The following is a 16,530-nucleotide window of genomic DNA, read 5'->3' as shown; positions in this document are numbered from 1 at the left end:
GCTGGACATCCGCAACAAACTGTTGCATGAGCACCACCACAGTTTGAAAATTTAGCTTTTTCTTTTGAATCAGTTCATTTTTCGACACTACGCTCTTAAGAGCAGTGAAGATGTCGAACTGCATTATTGCATTACCTTGCTGAGTGACCAATTTTTTGACATTTTAAACATTGCATTAAACGTGGTGTTTCTCGGCTTGCTTCATATCAAAATAACTGCCAACGTATTTTGACGCAATGTTTTTGAGCTGCGCTGATTTGATTGTTTGATTCCGTAATCACACATATTAGTTTTGTTGGTTAGCCAGTTGCTCGACATCTTAATCGTTAAACTTGGCTGACGTTCATTGCTTCTTCTACCTCATCTTCAGTAATCTTCAGTATTTCCATAAATTTAGTTGCAAACAATAATACTCATTTAGTTTTATAAGGTCAGTTTGATTTCGTACATGTGATAGTTTTGGTGTAAAAAAATTAGTGTTTTTTAGTCAATATCAATCTGTTTTTCAATTCAAAAATTTTTAAATGTTTTTACCCAGATTAATTAAAACTTGATGAACGTTCAAAAGCTTTTTTATGTATTTCAGTTTTCTTTCAAATGCGTTTTCAAGTATAAATTTGACCGATAAAAATTGTAACATTAATTCACATCTTTCAATATTAAATCAGCAACCTTTGCAATTTTTTGTCAGTTGCGTCTTTTTTAAAGCACTTACAACTTCGGTATTTTGATTTGGCCAATGTTTTTTTTCGGACTTTTTTCTGTTGCTGCAGTCATATTAACTACCAAAATTTCCAAAGAATTTGGGCTTGTAAATGAGAAGACCATTGGTAGGTTGTTGTCATGATGGCGCTGTACACAGTTTATCGTTGAATTTTTTTGAACAATTAAAGTCACAAAAGCGACCAATTTTACTGTGTAGTACAAATTGCTATCAATTTACCAAATAGACGAAAGTTGGATATTTTTCTTTAAACAACTGGACTATAATCTATGGCATTATTGTTTGTTACTTCAGGGCCAAGTTTCCGAGCATTGCTCAGGCAAAAATGCAAGGTGCTTTAGGGTAAGTAAACGTAGGGCCCAAAACAGAAACTTTTCCGTTTTTTATTGACTTCAGCTTTGCGTCCTTGCCCTGATTCTAAAATTTGAGAATCTTTTTACCAAGAATAAGCAAAAACTTAATGAATGTTCAAAGCTTTTTATATAGTTAAGTTTTCTTTCAAAGGCGTTCTTATGTATAAATTTCACCGATAAAAAATGTAACCCTAAATCACATTTTCAACATTAAAACAGCAACGATTAGCACTTTACGTTAGTTGCCTTTTTTTAAAGCACTGATAAGTTTGATATTTTGTTTTGATCAATTTTTTTCAGACTCTTATCTATTGCTGCAGTCACATTAACTACCGAAATTCCCAAAACATTTGGGCATGTAAATCTCAGGACTAATGCTAGCTCATTGTCATGGTGCTCCTGTTTTCCTTTTTTTATTCTGCATCAGGACCAGCAATTAAATATGACGACTATTGTTAGGTGTTGTTGTGACAATGTTGTTTTATTCCGTTTTCGTTGAACTGTCTCTTGAAAAAATAATGTAAAAAAAATCCATCAATGTTACTGTGTAGTACAATTTGTTGACAAAATTCTTGTTGTTTTGTCTATTTTCATGCACGTTTTGTTTAAAAAGTCCGAATCAAAGTTGAGGTACACAGGTACCAATGTAAGCATTTCTCTGCAATCCGTTCGTTGCTAATTTACCATTCCAATGATAAACTCCGTTTATAAATATAGTTCAATTTACCCACTAATCATTATCTGTTTATTTCTGTGATTTTTTAATACATATTTGTTCATTCCTTGATTCTTGCCACATTTAGTTGTGTTTATACGTCTGTTCGTATCATGATGTAAACATTTTGAATTCTGTATACCCATTCCATGTTGTTTGTCTAATCAAAAAATTGCTGTTTTGTTATTCAGTCGCGACAGAACTAACAGAGTAATCAGTTGAAAAAATGCTTTCAAATCATGTTTTCGATTCGCTAAGCAAAAACAATAATGCAATAAATGAAATCAATGCCGCTGCAATTCAGTACGCTCAGCTGCAAGAATTAGCTTGTCAATAATAATTTCAGTCGCTTCAAATCTACTAAGCCTGATTTGCACCGCGATTCAGCATTACTAAATTTTTCGCTTGATTCGCCTCGCGAATCAAGAGTCATCCCAACAATCTATCGTACAGCAAGCGTGCTTGTCATGGCGCAGTCAGCAAGATCCCAAAAAACCTTTCTGGCGACCGGTCCTATTTGGAAAAAGGCCTAATCAGAACCGCCACTATACTGGGAAAAGTGGCGTACAAAAGCAAAACTTAGGATTTTGAATGAAGAAGGCATCAATCCAGAAGTTCTACAAAACCCAAAGCTAAAAAAGTTACTCTGCCAACCACACCTCATTATGAACAACCAGTCGATGATCCGACCAAAGCGACGGAACCGAAAAGAAAATTCCGAAACCTAATTAAAGACACTCGTGGCAGTTAAAATGCCAGAAAAAAAAGCAGACGCAAGAATATTATGTTGTGATTGACCCTAGGACCTTTGTGACCAGAAATTTGTCCCTTATTTTTGGTCCCTGCTTGTTGTATTTGAGCACCAACACCGATGTTACAGGCATTTTAAATTGCAAGGAATCAAACGCAATAATAAACGAATTCTCGACAATCGAGCTGTGGACCATATTAATGGAAAAAAGTTTTCGTGAGACCTCGCAATATCACCTTTGATAGACATCTATTGTTTTTGCGAAAACAGAATAAAGAACAAAAAGTGTAAAGAATTTTTACAGCACCCTCAAAGAACTAGCGGAACTTTGTAGTTTCAGTTGTTGTGAGGAAACAATCATAAGAGACATATTCATAACAAACATGTCAGCCATTGGAATACAGCAAGATTGGCTCCGCAAATCTACTGATCCAGGCGCACCACTCCAAATGTAAAAAAATGGGAGTGCAAAACCAAGTGAAGATAAACAGCATTACTCCACTAACGAAAAACAGCGTTCAACATAATGGCGTTTATCGCTCCGCAAAACAACGATTTATCACAAAACAAAATCAATCAAATCATTGTCGAAACTGTGGACAAGCGTGGCAACTAAAACACAAGTAAAACTGTATCGCATTGGGAAAAAAGTATAACAACTCCGGCTTAATGAACCCTTTGGCGAAGATGCGCCGATAACCCAAACAAAGAAACAATAAAGAAAATTTACAGAACATTGAAAAAGACAAAAAAAACTGTGAATTTTGTGGATAATGACAACACAAAAAACAACTAAGAATACAGTTCAACAGATGCTAACTGCATAGCAGTGATATCAAATGAAAGCTTAGAGCGCGTCACACCGCAAAACTTAGACTAAAAATCAGGACCAGCAATTAAATATGACGACTATTGTTAGGTGTTAATGTCACAAGGTTGTTTTATTCCGTTTTCGTTGAACTGTCTCTTGAAAAAATAATGGAAAAAAATCCATCAATGTTACTGTGTAGTACAATTTGTTGACAAAACTCTTGTTGTTTTGACTTTTTTTATGCACGTTTTGTTTAAAAAGTCCGAATCAAAGTTGTGGTACACAAGTACCAATGTTAACTTTTCTCTGCAATCACTTCGATGCTTATTTAATATTTCATTGATAAATTCCGTTTAAGGTTCTAGTTCAATTTTCCCACTAATCATAATTTGTTTTTTTTCTGTGATGTTTCGATTCATATTTGTTCATTCCCTGATTCTTGCCATATTTAGTTGAGTTCATACGTCTGTTCATATCATGATGTTAATATTTGGATTTCTTCATACCCATTTAATTTTGTTTGTTTAATCGTAAAAGTGCTGCTATTTTTTTCAATCCAGTCAGAACTACCAGAGTGATCAAGTCAAATAATTCTTTCAAATCATGCTTTTCGTTAGCTAATCGAAAACAAAATTCCAATGAATGAATGCAATCGCGCTGCAGTTCACACTGCGTTCAGCTTCAGCAATAACCCCGATTTGCTCCTCAAATCAGCACATCAATAATTAATTCAGTCGCGTCAAAACCACTAAGCCTGGTATCCTCCGTAATTAAGCATAACAAATTAATTCGATTGATTCACACGGCGAATCAACACAATATTCTTTCATACAGCAAGTTTGTTTGACATGACGCAGTCAGCAAGATCCCAAAAAACCCTCTGGTGATCGGTCCCTTTTGCGAAAAAACCTCATCAGAACCCCCACTACACTGGGAAGGTGGCGTACATACGTCAAACTTCAGATTTTGGCCGAAAAGGCATCAATTTAGATGTTCTACGAAACCCAAAGCTTTAACCACTAGCTCTACCACCCGAACTACATTACGAACAACCAATCGAAGGTACAACAAATGCAACGGAATGGGAAAGAAAAAGCCGAAATAGCAGTTAAAAAAATCGTGCGCGTTCAAATGCCATAAAAAAATCAGGCGCAAAAATACTATGTTGTGATCCTCCCTGGGACCTTTGTGACCAAAAATGTGTTTCCCTACTGTATTTGAGCATCAGCAGCGAAGGTAGGCGAATTTTATATCTCAAGGAAGCAAACGCAGTAATAAACGAATTATCCACAAGCGAATTGTGGACCATAAATGAAAAATGCATTCGTGAGACCCCGCAACATCACGTTTGATAGAAATCTATTGTTTCTGCTAAAACAAAAAGAAAAGCAAATTGTAGAGCAATTTTAGGGCACCCTCAGAGAACCGGAGGGACACTGATTTTCAAATGTTATGAGGAGACAATCATAAGAGTTAAATTCAAAACAAACATTTCAGACATTGAAATACAAGGAAATTTGCTAATGATCCAGGCACACTACCCCAAAGATTAATAAAAATAGAAATGAGAGTGCAAAACCAGACGAAAATAGATAACAATGCTTCACTAACAAAAAACAGGGTCCAAAATAATGGCAGATATCGCTCCGCAAAACGCCAACAGCAACCGAATATCACAAAACGAAAACATTCAAATTAGTGTCGAAAATGTGGACAAGCGTGGCAACCAAAACACAAATAAAACTTTATCGCATTGGGTAAAAAGTGCAACAACTGCGGCATAATGAACCACTTTGCCAAGATGTGCCTGTAACACAACTAACGAAACAATAAAAAAAATGTACAAAACATTGAAAAAGACAACGAAACTATGAATATTGTGGATAACGACAACACAGAATACAACTCAGACTACAGCTCAACAGATGATAACTGCGTAGCAATGATAGCAAAGGAAAGCACAGAGCTAATCGCATCGCATAACTTGAAAATCAAGATCGCCAATTATCAGGTAACACATTTACCCGACTAAGGAGGTATCTGTTCAATAGTCACAAAAAGCCTTGCTCTATCGATCTTAGACAACTGCAGGGAAGCAAAATGGGAAACAGAAAAACAGAAAAACAAAAATTTTTTCAAACGAAGCGGTAAAGACCCTCGGAACACTGATAACACCAGTCGAATGTTATAGTCGGAGAAGTACGAACGCGCATTTCGTGACTGTGGAGAATGAACTACGACCATTCTTTGGACAAGACTAGTTTGAAACACTGAGATTATGCACCGGAGAACAATAAGCGACAGAAAAAATAATAAATTGCATTAAACACACAAAATCCGATAAAACAACAATTAGCCGACCAATTTCCCTGACTAATTGGAAGAAACGGTAAGTCATAGAACCAAACAGTAAAATCACAATTCCAAAAAAACTACCAAGCCGGTCATCAAAACGGACAAAAGGATCCTATAAATATACAGGAAAAAGTTAAAAAGGAGTTAAAAACCCTTTTAGAGCATGTGGCATATTGAAAAACTCGATTCATGTTCGCACAAAAAGTTACAAATAGCTCGATCTACATCCAAAAACGGCAGGCCATTGCAATTCAATGTTTCAAGCGGGGATGTAACCGGCACACACCGTTTTAAAAAAGGATTCTACGGACTTACAGATATGCTGGCCGAATTTCAAAAGGCAATTGGTACAACTTCGATGGGATTATCAATGACATAATGAATTTTGGACGATACACTCAATTTAAGCCTCGGAACACTAAAGAACACATGATGCTAGTTTAAAAATTCCAAAAAACTAGACAACAAAAAGTTAAGAATAATTTGATGATCAGTTTGAAATTGAATCTGCGTCAGCGCTCTTCTTCAATTAATGATCAGCTTTCTCAAAATCCAAACTGTAACTCAACCATTATTTCGGGTTGACTTACATTTTTCAAATTGTTTCGTTTTAACTCAATGCTTTATTTGATAAATTTAGTTGCAAAAACAGAAATTAATTGATGGTTGATTTTTTTTTCATTGAATTCAGCATTTCAAGGTCAGTTTGATTTCGTACAGTTGATAGTTGTTGGTGAGAACAGAGAAAGAAAAATTGTGGTTTTTAAATCGATGTTAATTATTTTTTCATTTCTCGATTCCGTTGTCTATTTTTGATTTCAACCTAAACAGGTGGAGTTTTATCGTAACGCTGTCTATTTACATATCAAAATCTATCTGTGTTCAAGAGTATTTTTATCATGTAAACGAAAGTTTGGTATTTTTCTTTAACAACTGGACTTTAATCTATGGCATTATTATTTGTTAATTCAAGGCCAAATTTCTGATCATTAATTAGGCAAAAAAGCAAGGTGCATGCGGACAAATGCAGCGGCCAAAACAGAAAATATTCTGTTTTTTAGTGACTTTTGCTTTTATCCTTGCCGTGATTCAAAAATTTGCGAATGTTTTTACCAAGAACAATCAAAAATTTGATGAACGTGCAAAGCTTTTTCATATAGTTGAGTTTTCTTTCAAATTCGTTCTTAAGTATAAATTTTACCGACAAAAAATGTATCATTACTTCACAGGATGAAGTCCGCGAACCAAGACAGGTGTTGGCCAGACCGACCATAACCAAGACAGGTATTGGCCAGACCGACATAACCAAGACAGGCATTGGCCAGACTGACCATACACAAAGAAAAGTATTGGTCACACTGAACAGACATTTGCCACCATTGGCCAGACTGAACAGACTTTAACGACCATTGGCAAGACTGACCAGAAGTTGTCCAGATCATTGGCAGACCAAACAGACCCTAGGCCGGACCGTTGTCCAGACCATCGGCCACACAGTTGTCCAGACCAATGTCTAGACCGAACAGACCCTTCCAGACCGTAGGCCATACCATCCCCCAGACCGTTGTCTATACCAATGACCAGACGGAGCAGACACTAGGCCAGACCCTTGTCCAGACCGTAGGTCAGACCGTTTTCCAGACCATTGGCCAGACTGAACAGACAGGACAGACCGTCCCGAAGATGAGGTGTGCGTTAATGATCAGACCCATGCAGACTAAAAATAGTCAAGATCAGACCCATCGAGACGATAATCTGCCATGATCAGACTTTAGATCGTTTTTTTCATACGTGCTCGTTTTTAACTCGTATTTTCTGTTGCCATGATCAGACCCATCCAGACCATAATCAGCTATAAACAGACTTCAGCTCGTTTTTAGAAATTGTGCTTGTTTTTAGTAGACCTAAGAATCGATCAGACCTAAGAAGCGGAGCCTAAAAACAGAATTCACATTTTTCAATATTAATAAAACAGCAACCAAAAAAACTTAACTTTAGTTGCCTCTTTTTTAAAGCAATTACAAGTTCGGTATTTCGTTTTGGTCAGTGTTTTTTAGACTTCTCTCTGTTGCTTCAGTCGCATCAACTAACAGAATTGTCAAAACAATATGGCCTGTAAATATAAGGACCATTTGTAGCATATTGTCATGATGATGCCGTGTTCCGTCTATCGTTGAAGTATCTGTTGAACAAGCAAAATCACAAAAGCAATCAATATTACTATGAGGTAAAATTTGATACCAAAGTTCCGATAGTTTTGTCTATTTTCATTTGAAAATTCGATATGGAAATTGTGGTACCAATGTTAGCATTTCGCTGCCATTACTTCGTTGCCAATTTATCATTCCATTGGTAATTCCGTATGTAGTTCTAGTTAAATTTTCCCGCTCATCGTATTTTCTTTATGTCTCTGATGTTTTTATTCATACTCGTTCCTTTCATGATACTTGCCATAATTAGGTCTGTTCTTACTTCGGTTCATGCAACGATTTAAGTATTTTGATTTGTTCATACGAATTCCACGTTGGTTGTCGAATCGTAAAGGTGCTGCTAATATTATTGCTAAAAGTTATTCAGTTTAGACAGAACTAGCAGAGTAATCAGTTGATATAATTCATTGAAATCATGTTTTCCATTCGCTAATCGAATAAAATAATTCAATAAAAATGTAATTGCGCCGCAGTTCACACTGAGTTCAGCTTCAACATTAACCCCGATTTGCTCCTCAAATCAGCACATCAATAATTATTTCAGTCGCGTCAAATCCACTAAGCCTGGTTTACTCCGCAATTAAGCATATAAAATTAATTCGCTTGATACACACAGCGAATCAACACAATATTCATTCGTACAGCAAGCGTGTTTGACATGGCGCAGTCAGCAGGATCCCAAAAAACCCCTCTGGCGATCGGTCGCTTTTGCAAAAAAGCCTCATCAGAACCACGACTACACTGGGAAAGGTGGCGTACATAAGTAAAACTTAGGATTTTGGCCAAAAAAATACATAAATTTAGATGTTCTACGAAACCCAAAACTGTAAACAATAGTTCTACCACCCGAACCACATTACAATCAACCAATCAAAGATCCGACCGACGCGACCGAATGGTAAAAGAAAATGCCAAAATTGCAGTTAAAACATCGTGGGAGTTAAAATGCCAGAAAAAAGCAGTCGCTGGAATACTATGTTGTGATCAAAACTGAAGGATGTTGAGAAAATCTATTCATACTTCTGATTAAAAAGTTTATGTCTTTTTCCATCTATAATTGGGCCCGCAAACTCAACTTGGATTTCTTGCTTGGGGACTATACTTGTTTTTTGTGATTTGAATTGACCGGCTGTTAAAAAAATTTAAAACTTTAAAATTTAAAAACATTGCAGCTGATATGTAATTGCACTTCGTCACTGTGGCAGTGGTTCCAATGATTTGCTGGCGGGGGGTGCGTTCAGTGTGACCGCCTTTTCTTCATAAATAGATTGTTTTAATAAATTTGTCATATGCCAAATCTACATTTTTGAACGATTTACCTATATTGCTAAGAGGCTTATTAGCACGACGGCCGAAACGTGATTTGAATGCCCAGATCTGGGTTGTTTTTTCGTTAACTTGGGTTAAGTGCTTTTGTTTTCTGAAGTGTTTTTTATCTCTGCGTGCTATTCTTGTACAGCTGTTGATTCACTTATTTGTATCACTGAGACTTTTAGTAAACCAATGGCTCTGTGGTCATTAGCTGGTCTAAAAATAGGTCTTCCTCGTTTTTCATACAAAATCGTTTCACTTGATCACCAGAGACAGAAGTCTTGGTCAACAAGACATTTCATCACACCGAGGAAGTCTATTAAATTATCAAAATTTTTATAACAATTGGTGCGTTTGCATTATCAAAGATTGGAGGTGAAAGATATTCAGAAAATATATCAATACATGTGAGTAAATAGGTTGATGTCTATTTCCATCTCTAATTGGGCCCGCAAATTCAATTTCTATTCTCGGTTGGGGACAAAATTTGTCTACGTGAATTGATTGGATGGTTTTGACTGCTTTGAATGGTTGAAATGATTGACTGGTAGAAAATTTTTTAAGTTTCTACTAAATGCCATTTGCACTCATTTGAGCGGTTATGTAGTTCGCGGTTCGTGCATGAACACCAGCAATGTTGGGCCAATCACACCGTGCTCCAACTGGCCGTGTGGCCTGCGTGATGCTCCTCAACTAGAGCGTCTTAAAAGGCATGGGAGCTAGCTAACTTCTCATCCATTTAAACACATACGCTATGCACATGGATTTCGTGACAATATGAGTGCAAATAGGGATTCATTTGCCAAAACCGGGATTCCTTGTTGAGAAGTCTTCAATCCTGTACTTCTTTGAGAACGGCGTCCATGCTTGAGTGCAATGCAAGTAATCATTTCTTTAAAATGTCATCAATAACTTTGTAAATGCAAGAACCTGAGAGCTATGTGTTAGAGGAGTACTGATGCTTGAGACAGGAGGTGTGCATAACGTTGTGTCAGTTTTAAGGGTACGCGGGGCGGTTGTCAAGTTTGTTGAGGTTTTCGGCAAATTTTTACCTATCTAGTACGATGGTTGATTACTGTTGTTGGAGTATAATTGCGTCTCAAGTGTTTTTAATATTGAATTCTTTGAGTCAAAAAGCAATTTATTTACAGAAATGGAAGCGAGGAAATCAATTATTTTTTCTTTAACCTGTTTAGCTTGTGAAAAATTTGTGTTATGTGAATTAATTGAGTAAGGGTAAATGTAAGCGCAATTGTAGAAGAAAATTTGCGGTGTTGAAGAAACTGGCAAGCTACAAGTACTAAACTCCCTGTTTTTACAGTATTTTGCGAAGCAATAGACGCTAATATAACATTTTGTGGTGCGAAATGTAGTTTTGGAATAGTATATTGTATTGTTGAATGGTTCGTACTTGTGATTTGAGCTGCGCGAGAAGTGTTATTCAAATGCAAATGTACGAGCAGTAACCGAGCGGTGTTCAAATTAGAAGTCTTATATCTAACTAATTTTCAAGGAGTATTTTGATTGGGACGTGACTTTCTATTTTGATGCGAGCGAACTTGTGAAGCATGGTTGATGTTTAGAACAGTGGAAATGTCTTCAGAAATGATTGTGGTTTTGAGCTGTTCTACGGGTCCCTGTTCTAAATAGAAATTATTAAGTTGATCGCCATGCAAGTGTTTAAAATCAGGTTAATTCTTTGCATCCGATGTTATATTTGATAACATTGCAGGCAGGAACTCTTCGTAATAAGCAGAAAAAATATATATATAACCATTTCAATCCCTGGAAGATGTTCTATTTTGAATTAAAATTTTGTTACGTGATCAACCCATTGGGATATGTCAAAGTTTCGGCCATCGTGCTAGTAAGCCGCTTAGCGATATAAGTAAGTTGCCTAAATATGCAGATTTGGGATATGACAAAATTATTTAAAAAACCATACAGATTAAGAAATGACGGTCACACCGAAAAAACCCACTGCCAGCAAAACACTGAAAGCACTGCCGCAGTGACGAGGAGCTTGAAAGGAGTATCTACAAGGCCTTTTGAAAGGCAAAAAGGAAGGGAAGAAATGTCTCAAGACGGCAAATCCTGTTACTTTGAATCCAAGAATTTATACAGAGCGATACCGATGACAGAACAACTCAAACTTGCATGCAAATGCAGCCGATGCACCTAAAACCAAATTCACAGCCAGAAACACTCAACGAAACACCTTGATGGTTTTTGTGATGTCTTGGCCTCTGGATTGGTGCTTCTGAAGGTCAATGACTATGCGTCAACCATTCGTGAGGCGTTCAACTTCGATGTCACTGTTTGAGATAGTGACAATGCAAAAATTCAAACGTGGTAACAACAGAAAACGAATTTCTGAGACTTTGTGTAAAAACGTGGCTATAGATTTCCCGGAAAACACGACAGAGGCTAAGATATTCGTCCACATCATAAAGTTCGTTAGAACACAGAAGCCGGTCAGCAAGATGAAAAATGCGCTTTTACTTCAAGCTGCTTTTCAACAATCCATTGTCGATGTGTGAAATTCCTTTTCATTTGCGTCACCTTTCCTAAATTTTAATGAAAAACTTTATATTGTAAATGAGCTGGAAAAATTCAATGCAGTTTGGTCGATTGGATTTTTCAAAATTTTTTATTGGGGAATTTTCCGTCATTACTGATCATTGCGATCTACTATACTTTGTAAAGAACATCGCTGCAATAAATAATAAAACATGTGTTTGTCTCAATGTGTTGATCGTTTACCAGCAATTCAAATTAATATGGAACGTTTTTCAGGTGTTGAAAGGGTTCTAGTAGATCATATTTTCAGAAACCAAAATTCACCAGCTAATTTTTTTCTGCCTATCACGAAGAGTTCATAGTTGCAATTTTATCAAATGTTACATCGGATGCAAAAAACTAACAAAATTTTAAAACCTGTTTAGAATAGGGACCCGTAGAGCAAATCAATACAACAATCACCTTCGAAAGCAATTCTACCGTTCCAAACATTAACCATGCATCACACGTTTGCTGGCGTCAAAATAGAAAATGATGGGGCAGGCAAAATAATACTAAAAAATTAGATAGATATAAGCCCTCTAACTTGATTATCACTCAGTTGTTGAGCATGCAATTGCGTTTAAATAACACTTCACGCGCAGTTCAAATCACAAGTACAAACCATTCCACAATGTAACATACTCTTTTAAATTTGAAAATGTATTAGCTATTGGCTTACAAAATACGCTACAGAACATGAAGTTTAGCAATCGTAACTTGTCAATCTCTTCCGCACTGTAAATTGTTTTCCAAAATTGCACTAACATTCGCTCTTACTCAAAAAATTCACAAAACGCAAATAATTCAACTAATGAATAAGTAAAAAAAACTGTAATTTTTCCGCTTTTAACTCTCTAAATCTGTTGCTCTTTGACTCAAAGAAAACATTTTCAAAAAAACTTCTGAGAAACTACCATACTCCAAAAACATTAATCAATCATCGTCCAGGATAGGCAAAATTTTACCAAAATCCACAACAAACTCGCCTCGGGTATCCTTTACAGCGAACAGAGCATCAAACACTCAAACACGTCTCGCAGATCACCTCCTGCCTCAAACATCAGTACCACCTAACCAGATATTCCGCAGATGCTCTCATTTTTAAAGTTGTTGAAAAATTTTCAACAAATAATTATGCGCCGTTCTAAGGGATGAACAGGATTTCAGACTCCGCAACAAGGAATCCCGGTTGATGCAAATAAATCTCTTATCAAACTCCTATTGGCGAGACACTTTTAAAATTACACTCCTATTGGCGAGACCTCCATGTGCGTAGCGTGTGTGTTTGCATGGATGAGAAGTTAGCTAGCTCCCCTAAACTCGAAGACGCTCTAGTTGAGGCCCTTCGCGCTGGCTACATGGGCAGCTTGGGAACAGTTTGTGTGGTTCAACATTGTTTGTGGCCATACACGAACCGCAAACTACATAACCGCTCAGTTGAGTGTAAATGGCAATTGGTAGAAACTTAAAAAATTTTCTACCAGTCAATCCTTCCAACCATTCAAAGCAATCAATTCCATCCAATCAATTCACTTAAACAAATTTTGTCCCAAATCGAGAGGAAAAATTGAAATTACGGGCCCAATAAAATATGGAAATAGACATAACCTTTTTTACTCGTATGTATTGATAGATTTTCTAAATATCTTTCACCTCCAATCTTTGATAATGCAAACGCACCAATTGTTATAAAAATTTTAGATAATTAAATACATTATCTCGGTCTGATGAAATGTCTTGTTGACCAAACTTTCTGTCTCTGGTGATCAAGTGAAACGATTTTGTAGGAAAAGCAAGTAAGACCTATTTTTAGACCAGCTAATGAATACAGAGCCATTGGTTTAGTAAAAGACTCAGTAATACAAATAAGTGCATTAACAGCTCCTTGTATGTACATAAATAGCAGGTAGAGATAACAAATCTTCAGAAGACAGCAGCACTTAACTCAAAAATTTATAAACTCTGAAAATGTTAACAAAAAAACAACCCAGGTCTGGGCATTCAAATCACACTTCAGCCGTCAGGCTAGTGAGCCACATAGCAATAAAATTAAATCACCTAAAAATGCAGATTTGTGTTATGACAAATTAATAAAATACTAAATGGATGAAGAAACGACAGTCACACCGAATGAACCCCCTGCAGGCCGAACATTGGAACCACTGCCGCAGTGACAAGGAGCTCGAAAGAAAGATGTGCAAGGCCAATTGCAATGCAAAAAGAAGGAAGCAAATGTCTTCAGACGATGAATCTTGTTTCTTTCAGTCCAAAACATTATACAGAGTGATACCTATGACAGAAAAAGCAGTACAACTCAAATTTTCAGGCAAACGTCAAAACCAGAAACACTCGAAGAAAAACCTTGCTCCCAATCTCAAAGTTGGTTTTTGTGATTTATTGACCCCTGGGTCAATGTTTCTGAAGCGCAAAGGCTATGCGTCAATCACAAGTGAGCCGGTCAAACTCGATTTCGCTGTTCAGAATAATGAAATTGTAAAATACGGAACGTGGTAACAACGGAAAACATATTTCAAAGGTTAAGAAGAAAAACGTGGATAAAGACTTCCCAGAAAGGACGACAAAGGCTAAGATTTACATCCACATCAAGGAGTTCGCTAGAACACAGAAGGAAGTCAGAAAGATTAAACATAAAAAACGTGACACCTCGAGCTGCGTATTGTCTACAAAATTCAAATAACGCGCTCGCAATGCCGGCGCGCATATCAAAAAATTCCACTAATATTGTTCCGGAGGAGCAAACTTCGCTTCCACGTGCCAGCAGCACCCCACAAAAAAAAGCGGCACCTTCAAATAACTAGTTTTTTTTCATCTGCGACTGCTCTTTCGCTGAACTACCACAGGTGCTTCCATCTACTTCTCCCTCACGTGATACTGCAAGACTAGTTCCCTCAGAATGCGGTAAACGAAATCGCAAAAACCCAAAATTTTTCGGTTTTTTAACGTGATTTTATCTGCGATTCAACTCAATCTTGCAACCCAAATTTGAGGACTACTAATAGAAGGAAACAAGCTCGAAATATCGATCAATCCAACTAAGTGTTCTGCAATTGATAAGCGACACAGCCGCACATCTAGAATCAATTCAAAACGATTTCTCTTCATCCAACATTGGAAGCGTCTCCCCCTCCCGATCCTGGGATTCAACCCAAAAATCGCAGCCACAGTCATGATTTTATTCCAGAAGAGGCCGAAGAGGACGAGTCGACTCAAGTTAAGAAATATTTATTTCATTCTTAAATTATTCAGTGTGTTTACTAATATCACTAGCTTTTCATATCTAGCAAATTTGTTTTAGTTGATATATACGAGGGGAAAAAATTATTCAGATGTAATTTTTGTTTTCCAAAAACTTTACAGTTTGTGCTTTTCCAAATATATGCCAAAAACGGGAATATATCACATAGAAGAACAAGAATAATATTCAGCGCATTGAAATTATATACGATATATTTACTTTGTTTGATGGTTACTTTAGATGTCATTATTTTTTACGGTATCTTGTGACTCTGTTCACGTGCTTGTATTGTACTTAAAATTTAGCCCTGGGAACAAACATCTGTTCAGTATTTTTAACTATTGCAAAATCATTCACTTAGTTTTGAACAGATAATCAGTTGCCCATTTTAATCTTTCTTCTCGCTAGAACATTTCACTCTCAAATTAAGCCGGCTAAAATCTGTATATTAATTTGCTAAGTTGACACTAAGCTATACTTTGTAAAACGAACGATCTGAGCAGAATTTTTCTCTCCTAATCGTAAGTAAACTCGCGCTTCAAAACAGACAACACCAAAAAGTTTAGGTACAACTTTTCTGTTTTTATGGGCGGTAAGCGAATAATTCAAGCGCAATGTTACACTGGCAGAAAATTTTGAATTGTTAGAATATACATTTTGCGCGGTTGTGTCGTTTACTCTTTTGTTGATTGAGTTGTGCTTTGGTTGGTGCCGCAACTACAAAGAACTTTTCGATTCTTTCCTTACTTTTACTGTTGTCGTTTCTACTCAAATGTTTTGGCAGTGCGGAATCACTAAAATATAGTCTAATATGTAGATATCGTTTCACGCATGCAAGATTTGAGTTCAATTTGGAGACGACGGACTGTTAGTCGTTTGTTGACAATTTAGCAGTCTCTTGTTGGGGGTCGCGATAAAGGTAAACTACAAGTCACATCTTTGATCCGGGCAAGTGATTAGTCAAAAATTGAATGGTAAACAGTGATCTAACCGCCATGTTGCCATGTAAAAATGTAAAAATTTGTTAACGAGGTTTACGCATAACTAAAGGTAGCGTTCTGTGATCTGTGATAAACTCAAAGGTCTTTTCGAAAAATATTTGAAAGATTCAACCGACGTTTCTTGCCGTATCTTTCTTATACTAAATTGTGAAAAAATGTGATGCAAATGCAACTGTTTAAATCTCATTACAAGTGAGCTGCTCAAATGACGCTCCCTGTGAATAAATTTGCTGTGATGAACTGAACTCATTAAAGATCTGAGTTTTTTTAGGTGTGCAGGAGCTTTTAATGTTTGAATTGTTTTTGTCTCGTTTTAGAGTGGCATAAATCGTGTTTGAATGGGTTTCTGTTGTAACCTCTCTTTTCCAAATTTTGCAAATTGGCTCTTACTTAGACTAATTCATAGATTTTTGTCTTCAATTTCTTTGGACATTTCTCACTTAGATGGAAATGGTCTGACTATTGTCCCTTCATCACAATC

General features: G+C 36.6%; 1 protein-coding gene across 2 annotated transcripts in view; it reads left to right on the top strand.

Moving 5' to 3' along the window:
• Positions 1-16,530, top strand: part of LOC142344494 (galactokinase-like) — a 451,158-nt gene that overhangs the window by 148,409 nt on the left and 286,219 nt on the right. The window lies entirely within an intron of this gene.

This window comes from Convolutriloba macropyga, chromosome 8 (assembly GCF_964194025.1).
Source record: "Convolutriloba macropyga chromosome 8, txConMacr16.3, whole genome shotgun sequence".
Taxonomy (NCBI): domain Eukaryota; kingdom Metazoa; phylum Xenacoelomorpha; order Acoela; family Convolutidae; genus Convolutriloba; species Convolutriloba macropyga.
This window is presented reverse-complemented; position numbering and strand designations above follow the sequence as displayed.